The sequence below is a fragment of the Schistocerca gregaria genome, chromosome 10 (genome assembly GCF_023897955.1).
Source record: "Schistocerca gregaria isolate iqSchGreg1 chromosome 10, iqSchGreg1.2, whole genome shotgun sequence".
Lineage (NCBI taxonomy): Eukaryota > Metazoa > Arthropoda > Insecta > Orthoptera > Acrididae > Schistocerca > Schistocerca gregaria.
In genome coordinates this window covers 22,461,018-22,476,897 of record NC_064929.1, presented here as the reverse complement: position 1 = coordinate 22,476,897, position 15,880 = coordinate 22,461,018, and the positions used below count along the sequence as shown (strand labels likewise).

Here is a 15,880-nt window from a genome sequence, read left to right as displayed (position 1 = left end):
TTTCTTGTGGTCAGTGCATGGTAAGTGTTGGTCGCGGCGAACCTAAAGGCACGCAAGATGTTGCAAAGCCAGCGTCACAGACTGATATGATGTATACTGACGTAAGGAGAGCTAGATGTAAGTGTGGGGACCGGCTGTTATCGAGGTGTCATCGAGTGCAGATCTTTCTTAGGTATCGCGGCTTAACCTCATTGAAGTCTAGAGGGTGGACAACACGTTGGTCTTACTCAGAGCGGTGTCCGAATTCTATTTTCGACGTTATACGTGCCACTTTTATTGTGGCCAACTACGATTCGATACAGAATGCACGAAACCTAAAAGACACCCTAACGGATACATAGAGAGTAGTGTTTGTCTGCTGAATAATGGGAGTGCAAGAGTCTGTGTCGTCTATATGGCTGTATGTAGCACCATTAGTCTTTGGGGGGGCGGGCGTAGCTCAGTTGGTAGAGCGCTCGCTTAGTATGCGAGAGGTACCGGGATCAATACCCAGTGCCTCCAGAATTTTTAACACACCTACATGCGCACTTTGCCATGCAAGAGGAATAATTCACAACCAGCAGATGTGTCTAGGAAGATACAAGCGAATGATTAGCATCCACAATTGACAAGCGTGCTGTTATTAGTGCGCAGGAAGCACCCTCCTCCCACGCCTACACTTAATTTAGAAACAGTACAAGTGTTCCCGTAAGATTCTCAAGCCTATGTCGGAAAGATCTGCCTTGCGCTGAGTTCACGTAAATCCCACTGCACATTCCTATTCTTTGCGTGCAGTCAGCTGCTACTGGTGTTGCTAGTTGTGACTGCTGATAACAGATGCCGTAGCAATCAATTCATGGAGTGAGTTGTATGTTTTGCGATAGTCTGTCTCTAACAAGCAAGCACAGGTGACACAGGTGCGAACACAGGAAGCTTGCAGACCCTCGCTGCCTGCAGACACCGAGCAGCCACACTAGGAGGGCGGCCTAAGCCGTAGGCGAAATGTGCTCATTCGCTTTGGCGCGACGTCGAACTATAAATAATGCTGTCACTCGCGTGAGCGTTGCGTGAGCGTCGTGGAAAGTCGGAAAAGTCGGCTGCGAGGGTGAGTGCCAAGTTTGGGGTGCGTTTCGTAGTATGCGCAGTGCAATGGAGACGCGGAAACTTGTTGTGGCCCAGTGTTTTGCAGTTGGACGACAAGATTGGTACACAGTAGTAAAGATCGAGGCACTGAGTTGGCATGAATAATGGAGTGCACAATGGGGCTCGAGATGTGTTTGTTACCTCAGGTGCTGTATGATTGTCGACAAGGAGTGACAACGGAGCAATTTGTGACGGCTCTTTCAATTTAAGACGTTAAAAACAGACGGAATTTGCATTTGTAATACCAGAGCATCGAAACTACTTGGAACTTTTGTGTATATGAACGGGTCCGCGCCTTTGTACTCTGCTCCCTTCACCGCTACAAACCAACCAACCATCGTGTCCGTGCGCATCTGAGTCGCAAAGAATGGGGAATAGCGCAGTTTGCTCGTGCATGGGGCGTAGCTCAGTTGGTAGAGCGTTCGCTTGGCATGTGAAAGGTCCAGGTTTCAAGCCGCGGCGCCTCTATTTTTTGTGGACAGTGAATGGTAAGTGTTGGTCGCGGCGAACCTAAAGGCACGCAAGATGTTGCAAAGCCAGCGTCACAGACTGATATGATGTATACTGACGTAAGGAGAGCAAGATGTAAGTGTGGGGACCGGCTGTTATCGAGGTGTCATCGAGTGCAGATCTGTCTTAGGTATCGCGGCTTAACCTCATTGAAGTCTAGAGGGTGGACAACACGTTGGTCTTACTCAGAGCGGTGTCCGAATTCTATTTTCGACGTTATACGTGCCACTTTCATTGTGGCCAACTACGATTCGATACAGAATGCACGAAACCTGAAAGACACCCTAACGTATACATAGAGAGTAGTGTTTGTCTGCTGAATAGTGGGAGTGCAAGGGTCTGTGTCGTCAATATGGCTGTATGTAGCACCATTAGTCTTTGGGAAGGCGGGCGTAGCTCAGAGACGTAGTCAGCCAGCGGCTGCGCTGGAGGTCGGACGTGCCGTGCTGTGTGCTGTGCTGCGTTAGCTCCGCGTGGTAAGTCTCTGCTCTTGCTGCAACGCGTCGCTGTCTATAGTATTTGTGTAGACATGAAAAAGAATTAAGAGATGTCGCAACCGCAACGAAAAGATACTTTGAAATTCACGTTTGATCGCAACTTTGTCCGACCGAGGTCATTTGATGTTGAACAGTGGTTAGAGGATGATGTTAAAATAGGACTTGATGATATTATCGGCATACATTTCTCGATTATGAACAGTGTGGTTTTCGTAAAACTTGCCAGTCCACAATTGTGTGAAAGGATAGTTCGATCTTGTGGTGGCATTCTGAAATTTAAACATGCTGACGGAAATGTTGGGGAGGTTACCGTTGCCCATGCTGGTCTAGGTATTCGGACCGTGCGAGTCTTTGAACTTCCCTTTGAAATTACAAGTGACCAGATAAATGCTGTTATTGCTCCATACGGGAAAGTTTTGAGTAATATTGCCGAACGGTGGTCTGCTGCACACAAATTCCCTGTTTTGAATGGTGTGCGCCAATTAAAAGTCGAATTGCAGAAGCACATTCCGTCGTTTATAAACGTCTGCGGATATAGAGCTGTTGTGATGTATGATGACCAACCGAAAACGTGTGCTGTCTGCAATTTACCAGGCCACGTTCGTGCAGACTGTGTTCAAAGGCGAGTGGCGCAACTGCCTGCCGGCGATGCCGTCAGGCCCCCTGCTATGTCAACGCTGCCCGTGACGTATGTCGCCGTAGCGCGCGGTTTTGCAAGTGCCACTGCGCCCCCCGAAGTTACTACGAATACCGACCCACAAGCGACCGACCAACCGACCGACTCAGGTGTAGCATCTGTAGACACTCAACCCTCCTGCGAAGACATATCTGCTCCTGCCCTTGTCGCCGTGGAATCGCCTAATGAGGCAATGGATACGGACGCGACCCCAGTCGCTTCGGGTAGTGCTCCTCTGCATCCTGGAGCTTCTTTAGGAGGTATCAAAAGCGTATCAGGTGCACAGAAAACGGACTCGCAACCAGCCGTTTCTAGTGGTGCTCTTCCGAATCCTGCAGCTGCCTTAGGCACTGACCACAGCCCGTCAAGTGCAATGAAATCAGACCTGGCGTCAGTCACTTCGAGTAGTGCTACTTTGCAACCTGAGGCTTCTTCAGGTACCGTCCAAAGTCCACCACGAGACGCATCTCCCAAGAAATCTAAAAAACGGAGGATCGCGCGTCAAGGTGCAGAGCAGACTGCACCACAACTGCGTGAACAGGCGAAGCAAATAGGGGGCAAAATACGTCAATCTGCATCTGAGAACTTGCAGTGCAATCAGCAGTCATCTAACGAAGACCCTGTGTCCTTGGATAGTACCTCCGGTTCTGCCAGTTTGCCCTCCGATGACGTAGCAATTACCCGAACCGAAGATAAAAATCACCAGCAAACACCTGAATATAGTGCACCACTTAATGACGAACCGATGACAGGGCTGTCGAATCCGTGGGCAGACGATGTCGACGACACTACAAAGGAGGACGAAATTATGGACACCACAGGAACCGTTACAGTCACCACGATGGCCACACCACGCGATGACGTCGTCTTGAATGTCATCGCCGCGACGGATACTGTCCCAGACACGGAGAAGCCGACTGATCCCTTCCCAAGTCATGAATATTTCTAGTCTGAACGGTTTTACTGACTTGTGTCCACATGTCTCTCGGGTCAGATTTCTTAATGTTTTTTCGAAATGATATGTTGCCAGAGTTTTTCCTAATTACACTCCCGTCTTGGCTAACGTAGTTCCGTTGCAGGCCTATAAGATCGCTACGCTGAACATCAATAAAATTTGTAGCCCATTTAATTTACAAAATTTAAAAGATTTCCTGTATGCAGCTGATGTGGACATTTTGTTTTTACAAGAAGTAACAAACATCGAACTTGACTTCATACAGGGGTATAATGCTATAGTCAATCCTGGAATTGGATGTGATTTGGGTACCGCATTTCTTTTCAAAGAGGGCGTCGTCATTACAGACGTAACAAAACTGCCTAACGGCAGAGGCATTGCCGGCACGCTTTATAACACCAGGATTATTAATGTCTATGCCCCATCTGGTTCTACCAATCGGTGCCAACGAGCACAGTTTTTTAAGGAGGGAATTGTTCCTTTGTTTGGTGTACACTGCACCCATACCATCCTTGGAGGCGACTTTAACAGTGTCATACATGCCAAAGACCAAACTCCGAACTACAACAAATCGCCGGACCTGGAACGTATCGTCACCGACCTCCGTTTAACTGATTCGTGGGAGCAAAAGCACGGCGCGGCACCCGGCTTTACCCACCTCACTAATCATTCAGCGAGCCGGTTGGATCGAATATATGTCTCGCCCAATCTGAAACACCGCATCCTGCAGTCTGAAGTTTGGCCAACCGTTTTTTCGGACCACGCTGCATATATATGCACATTAAATTTGGAACGACAAGGAACCTGTCGATATAAAGGGCCATGGAAACTTAATGTTTCACACTTAAAAGATCCTGCCTGTCGAGAAGCCTTTCTCACCACTTGGAGAGCCTGCGAGACCAAACTCATCTCTTACCACTCGACCTTGGATTGGTGGCTCAAATGCGCCAAACCTCAGATCCGGAGATTTTCATCAACTACTCCCGGGAGAAGAGCTTTTGGCGGAAAAGAACGATAGAATTTTACTTTCATTGTCTCCGAGAACTCTACCTGCAAGGTGCTACAGCTATTGGGAACCATGGGAGAATTAAAAAATTCCAGGCAAAAATACTGACATTAAGGCGACAACAGCTTGAAGGATACCAAATAAGGTCAAGAGCAGAGACTGTGGCGCAAAAAGAAGCCACTTCGATATATCATGTGATTCGTGAAACTAAACGAGGATTCCGCAAAATACTGACGGAGCTTAAAACTGATAATGGAACCACCTTGACAATGCACAACGACATAAAAGCAGAAATACTAACCCATTTCGACAACTTGTTTTCACATAAAGAGGTAGACGAAAAAGCACAGGACGATTTACTGACCCACCTGCAAGGACGCGTTGGTAACGCGTACGCGGAAGCTCTAATAGCGGAGGCGACCGAAGACGATGTACACTATGCTGTCTATCAAAGTGCAAAAAATAAATCCCCTGGAGCTGACGGCATACCAGCAGAATTTTATCAAGTCTTCTGGGAACATATAAAACATAGAATTACATGCATCTGTAATGAACTTCTGAACCTCAATAAGGAGATACCGAAAGATTTTCGTGAAGGTATGATAGTGTTAATCGCAAAAAAATCGGCTGGCAAGAAAATTGGAAATTTGAGACCAATCACTCTGCTGAACAGTGACTATAAAATTTTTTCGCGGCTCTTAGCCCACAGACTTAAAAATGTAATGGCCAGCGTCACCGGCCCATATCAGTCTAGCGTGGGCAAAGATAGGAAAATTCAGCAGACGCTGTCCGACTACCGCGACATAATTTCAATAGCAGAAGTATGTCGACTAAAATGTGCCATCGTGTCGTTAGATTTCGATAAAGCCTTCGACAGGATCAGCCACTCCTACCTCCTGAAAACGATGGGCGCAATGGGTTTTCCGCCGAGATTCGTCGACCTCATACGACGTTTGGTAACGAATAACTCCTCCAGAATCATCATAAATGGACAGCCTAGCCGGCCAGTCGAGATCGCATGTTCCGTCAGGCAAGGTTGTCCGTTGTCCATGGCACTTTTTGCCATGGCCATCGAACCTTTGCTCGCTACCTTGACTCAGCGGTTACAAGGATTGCAAAAACGAGGAAACAAAATAATATGTAAAGCTTATGCGGACGATGTTGGGTTTCTCGTTATGAATGTAGCGGAAGTCGAGACGGCAATGCACATAATAGAAAAATACGAACGAGCGTCAGCCGCGAGGTTAAACAAAACCAAGTCCGGCATATTCAATATCGGATGTGGCATTGGCATGCGCACACACGGTCACTTACGTGAGCTAACAGCCTTGAAGTGTCTCGGCATTGATTTCCGAAAAAATATACGTCAAACTATTGCGGCCAACTATAGACAAGTACTAACTACCATACGAGCTAGTGTACGGACACATAGTATTCGACAATTAAATGAAATTCAGAGAGTGTCTTTAGCGAACGTCTCTATTACTTCCAAAGTCAATTATGTCGCCCAGATACTGCCAATACCCGCCGGCATCGCCAAACAAATTATGTCAGCAATAGGCTATTTTGTGAGCCGTGGCCACATATTTAAAATCCAGTATGACACTCTGACGCTCGCCACTAATAATGGCGGCTTAAACTTAACGAATGTTACTAAAAAGTCGCAGGCTCTGTACATCTCCAATACATTTCAACAATGGAGACAATCCGGCAGCTGTATCGCCGCGCACTTGCTATCTGAAATAGCTCCAGATGACCTCTCTCCACCCATTAATGTGCAGCACATACCGAGCGGACTTTACCATTTACGATGGTTTTTAATGGAATATAGCTACCTACGTTCAAGAATTCCGGAAAAAGACATGACAAACGTAAAAGAAATATATGGCAAATTGATGGGAGAAAAGAAGAACAACAAAATAGAACAAAACTATCCATGTTCTAACTGGAAAGTGATATGGGCAAACATTCATAACCGTAACTTAGCTACTCATCTGAAAGCAACATGGTACTTTGTTGTAAATAGGAAAGTTGCAACAAACTCGAAACTTCATTCGATCCACTTAGCGGATTCGCCTTTGTGTGCAACGTGTAGTTTAATTGATAACGAAGAACATCGTTTCGTGTGCGACAAGGTTAAAGATATCTGGCTGAATGTCCGACGAAAGCTGGCACTCATCCTTCGAACGTCACCTAACGCGATAACGCCTGCGGACTTTTTGACACCGGATGATGTACCCTTTCCAAACACGAAACGCAACGCAGTCAATTGGCTGAAAGCGGCAACGGTCCATTACCTCTTCACGAAGGAAGAGAAAAGCCAAGAGGATTTTTCGATCTCTCTGCTAACTGAGCATCACATGTTACTGAAGACTAGTAAATATAAAGAAACATACGCAAATTTTTTAATCAAGACCTTGATGTAAAAGAATTAACAAGAAATATCTGCGGACACAGAAGACAAACGTAAGAGAGTGTTCACCACTACTAACTTACTTAACAATCGTGGGAAAAAAAAAAAAAAAATATTTTAGTTTTTACCGGAATTGCCGTTCTTTGAGTTCAACGTTTATTAATTTATTTTTCAAGAAGCCATTCTAAATAGTTGCTTCTCACCGAATATGGTTTGTTTTTTAAGCATTTTCAGAGAGAAGAGGCAGTTTCGAAATGCCCTCTGACGTTTCTTTGTCAAGGAAGACTATTTGCTTTAAGTGTGACAACAAAAAACAGCGATGAAGAAGGAAACAAACTGAACATAACTTCTGTTTCTACCTACTGAAGACCTCATTCTTTTTTCACATTATCAATAAGCCCAAAGAAGGGGTACATTAGTTTCTCCACGATATAGGGATTAACTTCGTCTCATCAGTTTATGGTAATGTACATGGCGTGAGAAGCCGACGCCGATGAAGGCGAATTATGGAGAGCGCAAGGATGGGCTAAAAGGGGTGATGGGAGGCCCAAAAATAAAAAAAAACACAACAAATAAAAAAATAAAAAAAAAGAGGGTAAAGCGCTCGCTTGGTATGCGAGAGGTACTGGGATCAATACCCAGTGCCTCCAGAATTTTTAACACACCTACATGCGCACCTTGCCATGCAAGTGGAATAATTCACCACCAGCAGATGTGTCTAGGAAGATACAAGCGAATGATTAGCATCCACAATTGACAAGCGTGCTGTTATTAGTGCGCAGGAAGCACCCTCCTCCCACGCCTACACTTAATTTAGAAACAGTACAAGTGTTCCCGTAAGATTCTCAAGCCTATGTCGGAAAGATCTGCCTTGCGCTGAGTTCACGTAAATCCCACTGCACAATCCTATTCTTTGCGTGCAGTCAGCTGCTACTGGTGTTGCTAGTTGTGACTGCTGATAACAGATGCCGTAGCAATCAATTCATGGAGTGAGTTGTATGTTTTGCGATAGTCTGTCTCTGACAAGCAAGCACAGGTGACATAGGTGCGAACACAGGAAGCTTGCAGACCCTCGCTGCCTGCAGACACCGAGCAGCCACACTAGGAGGGCGGCCTAAGCCGTAGGCGAAATGTGCTCATTCGCTTTGGCGCGACGTCGAACTATAAATAATGCTGTCACTAGCGTGAGCGTCGTGGAAAGTCGCAAAAGTCGGCTGCGAGGGTGAGTGCCAAGTTTGGGGAGCGTTTTGTAGTAAGCGCAGTGCAATGGAGACGCGGAAACTTGTTGTGGCCCAGTGTTTTGCAGTTGGGCGACAAGATTGGTACACAGTAGTAAAGAGCGAGGCACTGAGTTGGCATGAATAATGGAGTGCACAATGGGGCTCGAGATGTGTTTGTTACCTCAGGTGCTGTATGATTGTCGACAAGGAGTGAAAACGGAGCAATTTGTGACGGCTCTTTCAATTTAAGACGTTAAAAACAGACGGAATTTGCATTTGTAATACCAGAGCATCGAAACTACTTGGAACTTTTGTGTATATGAACGGGTCCGCGCCTTTGTACTCTGCTCCCTTCACCGCTACAAACCAACCAACCATCGTGTCCGTGCGCATCTGAGTCGCAAAGAATGGGGAATAGCGCGGTTTGCTCGTGCATGGGGCGTAGCTCAGTTGGTAGAGCGTTCGCTTCGCATGTGAAAGGTCCAGGGTTCAAGCCGCGGCGCCTCTATTTTTTGTGGTCAGTGCATGGTAAGTGTTGGTCGCGGCGAACCTAAAGGCACGCAAGATGTTGCAAAGCCAACGTCACAGACTGATACGATGTATACTGACGTAAGGAGAGCAAGATGTAAGTGTGGGGACCGGCTGTTATCGAGGTGTCATCGAGTGCAGATCTGTCTTAGGTATCGCGGCTTAACCTCATTGAAGTATAGAGGGTGGACAACACGTTGGTCTTACTCAGAGCGGTGTCCGAATTCTATTTTCGACGTTATACGTGCCACTTTCATTGTGGCCAACTACGATTCGATACAGAATGCACGAAACCTGAAAGACACCCTAACGGATACATAGAAAGTAGTGTTTGTCTGCTGAATAATGGGAGTGCAAGGGTCTGTGTCGTCTATATGGCTGTATGTAGCACCATTAGTCTTTGGGGGTGCGGGCGTAGCTCAGATGGTAGGGCGCTCGCTTGCTTAGTATGCGAGAGGTACTGGGATCAATACCCAGTGCCACCAGAATTTTTAACACACCTACATGCGCACCTTGCCATGCAAGTGGAATAATTCACAACCAGCAGATGTGTCTAGGAAGATACAAGCGAATGATTAGCATCCACAATTGACAAGCGTGCTGTTATTAGTGCGCAGGAAGCACCCTCCTCCCACGCCTACACTTAATTTAGAAACAGTACAAGTGTTCCCGTAAGATTCTCAAGCCTATGTCGGAAAGATCTGCCTTGCGCCGAGTGCACGTAAATCCCACTGCACATTCCTATTCTTTGCGTGCAGTCAGCTGCTACTGGTGTTGCTAGTTGTGACTGCTGATAACAGATGCCGTAGCAATCAATTCATGGAGTGAGTTGTATGTTTTGCGATAGTCTGTCTCTGACAAGCAAGCACAGGTGACATAGGTGCGAACACAGGAAGCTTGCAGACCCTCACTGCCTGCAGACACCGAGCAGCCACACTAGGAGGGCGGCCTAAGCCGTAGGCGAAATGTGCTCATTCGCTTTGGCGCGACGTCGAACTATAAATAATGCTGTCACTAGCGTGAGTGTCGTGGAAAGTCGGAAAAGTCGGCTGCGAGGGTGAGTGCCAAGTTTGGGGAGCGTTTCGTAGTATGCGCAGTGCAATGGAGATGCGGAAACTTGTTGTGGCCCAGTGTTTTGCAGTTGGACGACAAGATTGGTACACAGTAGTAAAGAGCGAGCCACTGAGTTGGCATGAATAATGGAGTGCACAATGGGGCTCGAGATGTGTTTGTTACCTCAGGTGCTGTATGATTGTCGACAAGGAGTGAAAACGGAGCAATTTGTGACGGCTCTTTCAATGTAAGACGTTAAAAACAGACGGAATTTGCATTTGTAATACCAGAGCATCGAAACTACTTGGAACTTTTGTGTATATGAACGGGTCCGCGCCTTTGTACTCTGCTCCCTTCACCGCTACAAACCAACCAACCATCGTGTCCGTGCGCATCTGAGTCGCAAAGAATGGGGAATAGCGCAGTTTGCTCGTGCATGGAGCGTAGCTCAGTTGGTACAGCGTTCGCTTGGCATGTGAAAGGTCCAGGGTTCAAGCCGCGGCGCCTCTATTTTTTGTGGTCAGTGCATGGTAAGTGTTGGTCGCGGCGAACCTAAAGGCACGCAAGATGTTGCAAAGCCAGCGTCACAGACTGATATGATGTATACTGACGTAAGGAGAGCAAGATGTAAGTGTGGGGACCGGCTGTTATCGAGATGTCATCGAGTGCAGATCTGTCTTAGGTATCGCGGCTTAACCTCATTGAAGTCTAGAGGGTGGACAACACGTTGGTCTTACTCAGAGCGGTGTCCGAATACTATTTTCGACGTTATACGTGCCACTTTCATTGTGGCCAACTACGATTCGATACAGAATGCACGAAACCTGAAAGACACTCTAACGGATACTTAGAGAGTAGTGTTTGTCTGCTGAATAATGGGAGTGCAAGGGTCTGTGTCGTCTATACAGCCACTGGGTATTGATCCCAGTACCTCTCGCATACCAAGCGAGCGCTTTACCCTCTGAGCTACGCCCGCCTTCCCAAAGACTAATGGTGCTACATGCAGCCATATAGACGACACAGACCCTTGCACTCCCACTATTCAGCAGACAAACACTACTCTCTATGTATACGTTAGTGTGTCTTTCAGGTTTCGTGCATTCTGTATCGAATCGTAGTTGGCCACAATGAAAGTGGCACGTATAACGTCGAAAATAGAATTCGGACACCGCTCTGAGTATGACCAACGTGTTGTCCACCCTCTAGACTTCAATGAGGTTAAGCCGCGATACCTAAGACAGATCTGCACTCGATGACACCTCGATAACAGCCGGTCCCCACACTTACATCTTGCTCTCCTTACGTCAGTATACATCATATCAGTCTGTGACGCCGGCTTTGCAACATCTTGCGTGCCTTTAGGTTCGCCGCGACTAACACTTACAATGAACTGACCACAAAAAATAGAGGCGCCGCGGCTTGAACCCTGGACCTTTCACATGCCAAGCGAACGCTCTACCAACTGAGCTACGCCCCATGCACGAGCAAACTGCGCTATTCCCCATTCTTTGCGACTCAGATGCGCACGGACACGATGGTTGGTTGGTTTGTAGCGGTGAAGGGAGCAGAGTACAAAGGCGCGGACCCGTTCATATACACAAAAGTTCCAAGTAGTTTCGATGCTCTGGTATTACAAATGCAAATTCCGTCTGTTTTTAACGTCTTAAATTGAAAGAGCCGTCACAAATTGCTCCGTTTTCACTCCTTGTCGACAATCATACAGCACCTGAGGTAACAAACACATCTCGAGCCCCATTGTGCACTCCATTATTCATGCCAACTCAGTGCCTCGCTCTTTACTACTGTGTACCAATCTTGTCGTCCAACTGCAAAACACTGGGCCACAAGTTTCCGCGTCTCCATTGCACTGCGAATACTACGAAACGCTCCCCAAACTTGGCACTCACCCTCGCAGCCGACTTTTCCGACATTCCACGACGCTCACGCTAGTGACAGCATTATTTATAGTTCGACGTCGCGCCAAAGCGAATGAGCACATTTCGCCTACGGCTTAGGCCGCCCTCCTAGTGTGGATGCTCGGTGTCTGCAGGCAGCGAGGGTCTGCAAGCTTCCTGTGTTCGCACCTATGTCACCTGTGCTTGCTTGTCAGACACAGACTATCGCAAAACATACAACTCACTCCATGAATTGATTGCTACGGCATCTGTTATCAGCAGTCACAACTAGCAACACCAGTAGCAGCTGACTGCACGCAAATAATAGGAATGTGCAGTGGGATTTACGTGAACTCAGCGCAAGGCAGATCTTTCCGACATAGGCTTGAGAATCTTACGGGAACACTTGTACTGTTTCTAAATTAAGTGTAGGCGTGGGAGGAGGGTGCTTCCTGCGCACTAATAACAGCACGCTTGTCAATTGTGGATGCTAATCATTCGCTTGTATCTTCCTAGACACATCTGCTGGTTGTGAATTATTCCTCTTGCATGGCAAAGTGCGCATGTAGGTGTGTTAAAAATTCTGGAGGCACTGGGTATTGATCCCAGTACCTCTCGCATACTAAGCGAGCGCTCTACCAACTGAGCTACGCCCGCCCCCCCAAAGACTAATGGTGCTACATACAGCCATATAGACGACACAGACCCTTGCACTCCCATTATTCAGCAGACAAACACTACTCTCTATGTATCCGTTAGGGTGTCTTTTAGGTTTCGTGCATTCTGTATCGAATCGTAGTTAGCCACAATAAAAGTGGCACGTATAACGTCGAAAATAGAATTCGGACACCGCTCTGAGTAAGACCAACGTGTTGTCCACCCTCTAGACTTCAATGAGGTTAAGCCGCGATACCTAAGAAAGATCTGCACTCGATGACACCTCGATAACAGCCGGTCCCCACACTTACATCTAGCTCTCCTTACGTCAGTATACATCATATCAGTCTGTGACGCTGGCTTTGCAACATCTTGCGTGCCTTTAGGTTCGCCGCGACCAACACTTACCATGCACTGACCACAAAAAATTGAGGCGCCGCGGCTTGAACCCTGGACATTTCACATGCCAAGCGAACGCTCTACCAACTGAGCTACGCCCCATGCACGAGCAAACTGCGCTATTCCCCATTCTTTGCGACTCAGATGCGCACGGGCACGATGGTTGGTTGGTTTGTAGCGGTGAAGGGAGCAGAGTACAAAGGCGCGGACCCGTTCATATACACAAAAGTTCCAAGTAGTTTCGATGCTCTGGTATTACAAATGCAAATTCCGTCTGTTTTTGACGTCTTAAATTGAAAGAGCCGTCACAAATTACTCCGTTTTCTCTCCTTGTCGACAATCATACAGCACCTGAGGTAACAAACACATCTCGAGCCCCATTGTGCACTCCATTATTCATGCCAACTCAGTGCCTCGCTCTTTACTACTGTGTACCAATCTTATCGTCCAACTGCAAAACACTGGGCCACAACAAGTTTCCTCGTCTCCATTGCACTGCGCATACTACGAAACGCTCCCCAAACTTGGCACTCACCCTCGCAGCCGACTTTTCCGACTTTCCACAACGCTCACGCTAGTGACAGCATTATTTATAGTTCGACGTCGCGCCAAAGCGAATGAGCACATTTCGCCTACGGCTTAGGCCGCCCTCCTAGTGTGGCTGCTCGGTGTCTGCAGGCAGCGAGGGTCTGCAAGCTTCCTGTGTTCGCACCTGTGTCACCTGTGCTTGCTTGTCAGAGACAGACTATCGCAAAACATACAACTCACTCCATGAATTGATTGCTACGGCATCTGTTATCAGCAGTCACAACTAGCAACACCAGTAGCAGCTGACTGCACGCAAAGAATAGGAATGTGCAGTGGGATTTACGTGAACTCGACGCAAGGCAGATCTTTCCGACATAGGCTTGAGAATCTTACGGGAACACTTGTACTGTTTCTAAATTAATTGTAGGCGTGGGAGGAGGGTGCTTCCTGCGCACTAATAACAGCACGCTTGTCAATTGTGGATGCTAATCATTCGCTTGTATCTTCCTAGACACATCTGCTGGTTGTGAATTATTCCTCTTGCATGGCAAGGTGCGCATGTAGGTGTGTTAAAAATTCTGGAGGCACTGGGTATTGATCCCAGTACCTCTTGCATACTAAGCGAGCGCTCTACCATCTGAGATACGACCGCCCCCCCGAATACTAATGGTGCTACATACAGCCATATAGACGACACAGACCCTTGCTCTCCCATTATTCAGCAGACAAACACTACTCTCTATGTATCCGTTAGGGTGTGTTTCAGGTTTCGTGCATTCTGTATCGAATCGTAGTTGGCCACAATGAAAGTGGCACGTATAACGTCGAAAATAGAATTCGGACACCGCTCTGAGTGAGACCAACGTGTTGTCCACCCTCTAGACTTCAATGAGGTTAAGCCGCGATACCTAAGACAGATCAACACTCGATGACACTTCGATAACAGCCGGTCCCCACACTTACATCTTGCTCTCCTTACGTCAGTATACATCATATCAGTCTGTGACGCTGGCTTTGCAACATCTTGCGTGCCTTTAGGTTCGCCGCGACCAACACTTACCATGCACTGACCACAAAAAATGGAAGCGCCGCGGCTTGAACCCTAGACCTTGCACATGCCAAGCGAACGCTCTACCAACTGAGCTACGCCCCATGCACGAGGGAACTGCACTATTCCCCATTCTTTGCGACTCAGATGCGCACGGACACGATGGTTGGTTGGTTTGTAGCGTTGAAGGGAGCAGAGTACAAAGGCGCGGACCCGTTCATATACACAAAAGTTCCAAGTAGTTTCGATGCTCTGGTATTACAAATGCAAATTCCGTCTGTTTTTAACGTCTTAAATTGAAAGAGCCGTCACAAATTGCTCCGTTTTCACTCCTTGTCGACAATCATACAGCACCTGAGGTAACAAACACATCTCGAGCCCCATTGTGCACTCCATTATTCATGCCAACTCAGTGCCTCGCTCTTTACTACTGTGTACCAATCTTGTCGTCCAACTGCAAAACACTGGGACACAACAAGTTTCCGCGTCTCCATTGCACTGCGCATACTACGAAACGCTCCCCAAACTTGGCACTCACCCTCGCAGCCGACTTTTCCGACTTTCCACGACGCTCACGCTAGTGACAGCGTTATTTATAGTTCGACGTCGCGCCAAAGCGAATGAGCACATTTCGCCTACGGCTTAGGCCGCCATCCTAGTGTGGCTGCTCGGTGTCTGCAGGCAGCGAGGGTCTGCAAGCTTCCTGTGTTCGCACCTATGTCACCTGTGCTTGCTTGTTAGAGACAGACTATCGCAAAACGTACAACTCATTCCATGAATTGATTGCTACGGCATCTGTTATCAGCAGTCACAACTAGCAACACCAGTAGCAGCTGACTGCACGCAAAGAATAGGAATGTGCAGTGGGATTTACGTGAACTCGGCGCAAGGCAGATCTTTCCGATATAGGCTTGAGAATCTTACGGGAACACTTGTACTGTTTCTAAATTAAGTGTAGGCGTGGGAGGAGGGTGCTTCCTGCGCACTAATAACAGCACGCTTGTCAATTGTGGATGCTAATCATTCGCTTGTATCTTCCTAGACACATCTGCTGGTTGTGAATTATTCCTCTTGCATGGCAAGGTGCGCATGTAGGTGTGTTAACAATTCTGGAGGCACTGGGCATTGATCCCAGTACCTCTTGCGTACTAAGCGAGCGCTCTACCATCTGAGCTACGCCCGCACCCCCGAAGACTAATGGTGCTACATACAGCCATATAGACGACACAGACTCTTGCACTCCCAATATTCAGCAGACAACACTACTCTCTATGTATCCGTTAGGGTGTATTTCAGGTTTCGTGCATTCTGTATCGAATCGTAGTTGGCCACAATGAAAGTGGCACGTATAACGTCGAAAATAGAATTCGGAC

At 47.4% G+C, this 15,880-nt stretch overlaps 2 non-coding genes across 2 annotated transcripts; both read right to left on the bottom strand.

Annotated features, from left to right (window-relative positions):
- Positions 1–12,459: 12,459 nt before the first annotated feature.
- On the bottom strand, positions 12,460–12,533 carry Trnat-agu (transfer RNA threonine (anticodon AGU)). The gene has a single exon. It is a non-coding gene; the product is annotated as a tRNA-Thr (tRNA).
- Positions 12,534–12,960: 427 nt separating this feature from the next.
- Positions 12,961–13,033, bottom strand: Trnaa-ggc (transfer RNA alanine (anticodon GGC)). The gene has a single exon. It is a non-coding gene; the product is annotated as a tRNA-Ala (tRNA).
- Positions 13,034–15,880: the final 2,847 nt, after the last annotated feature.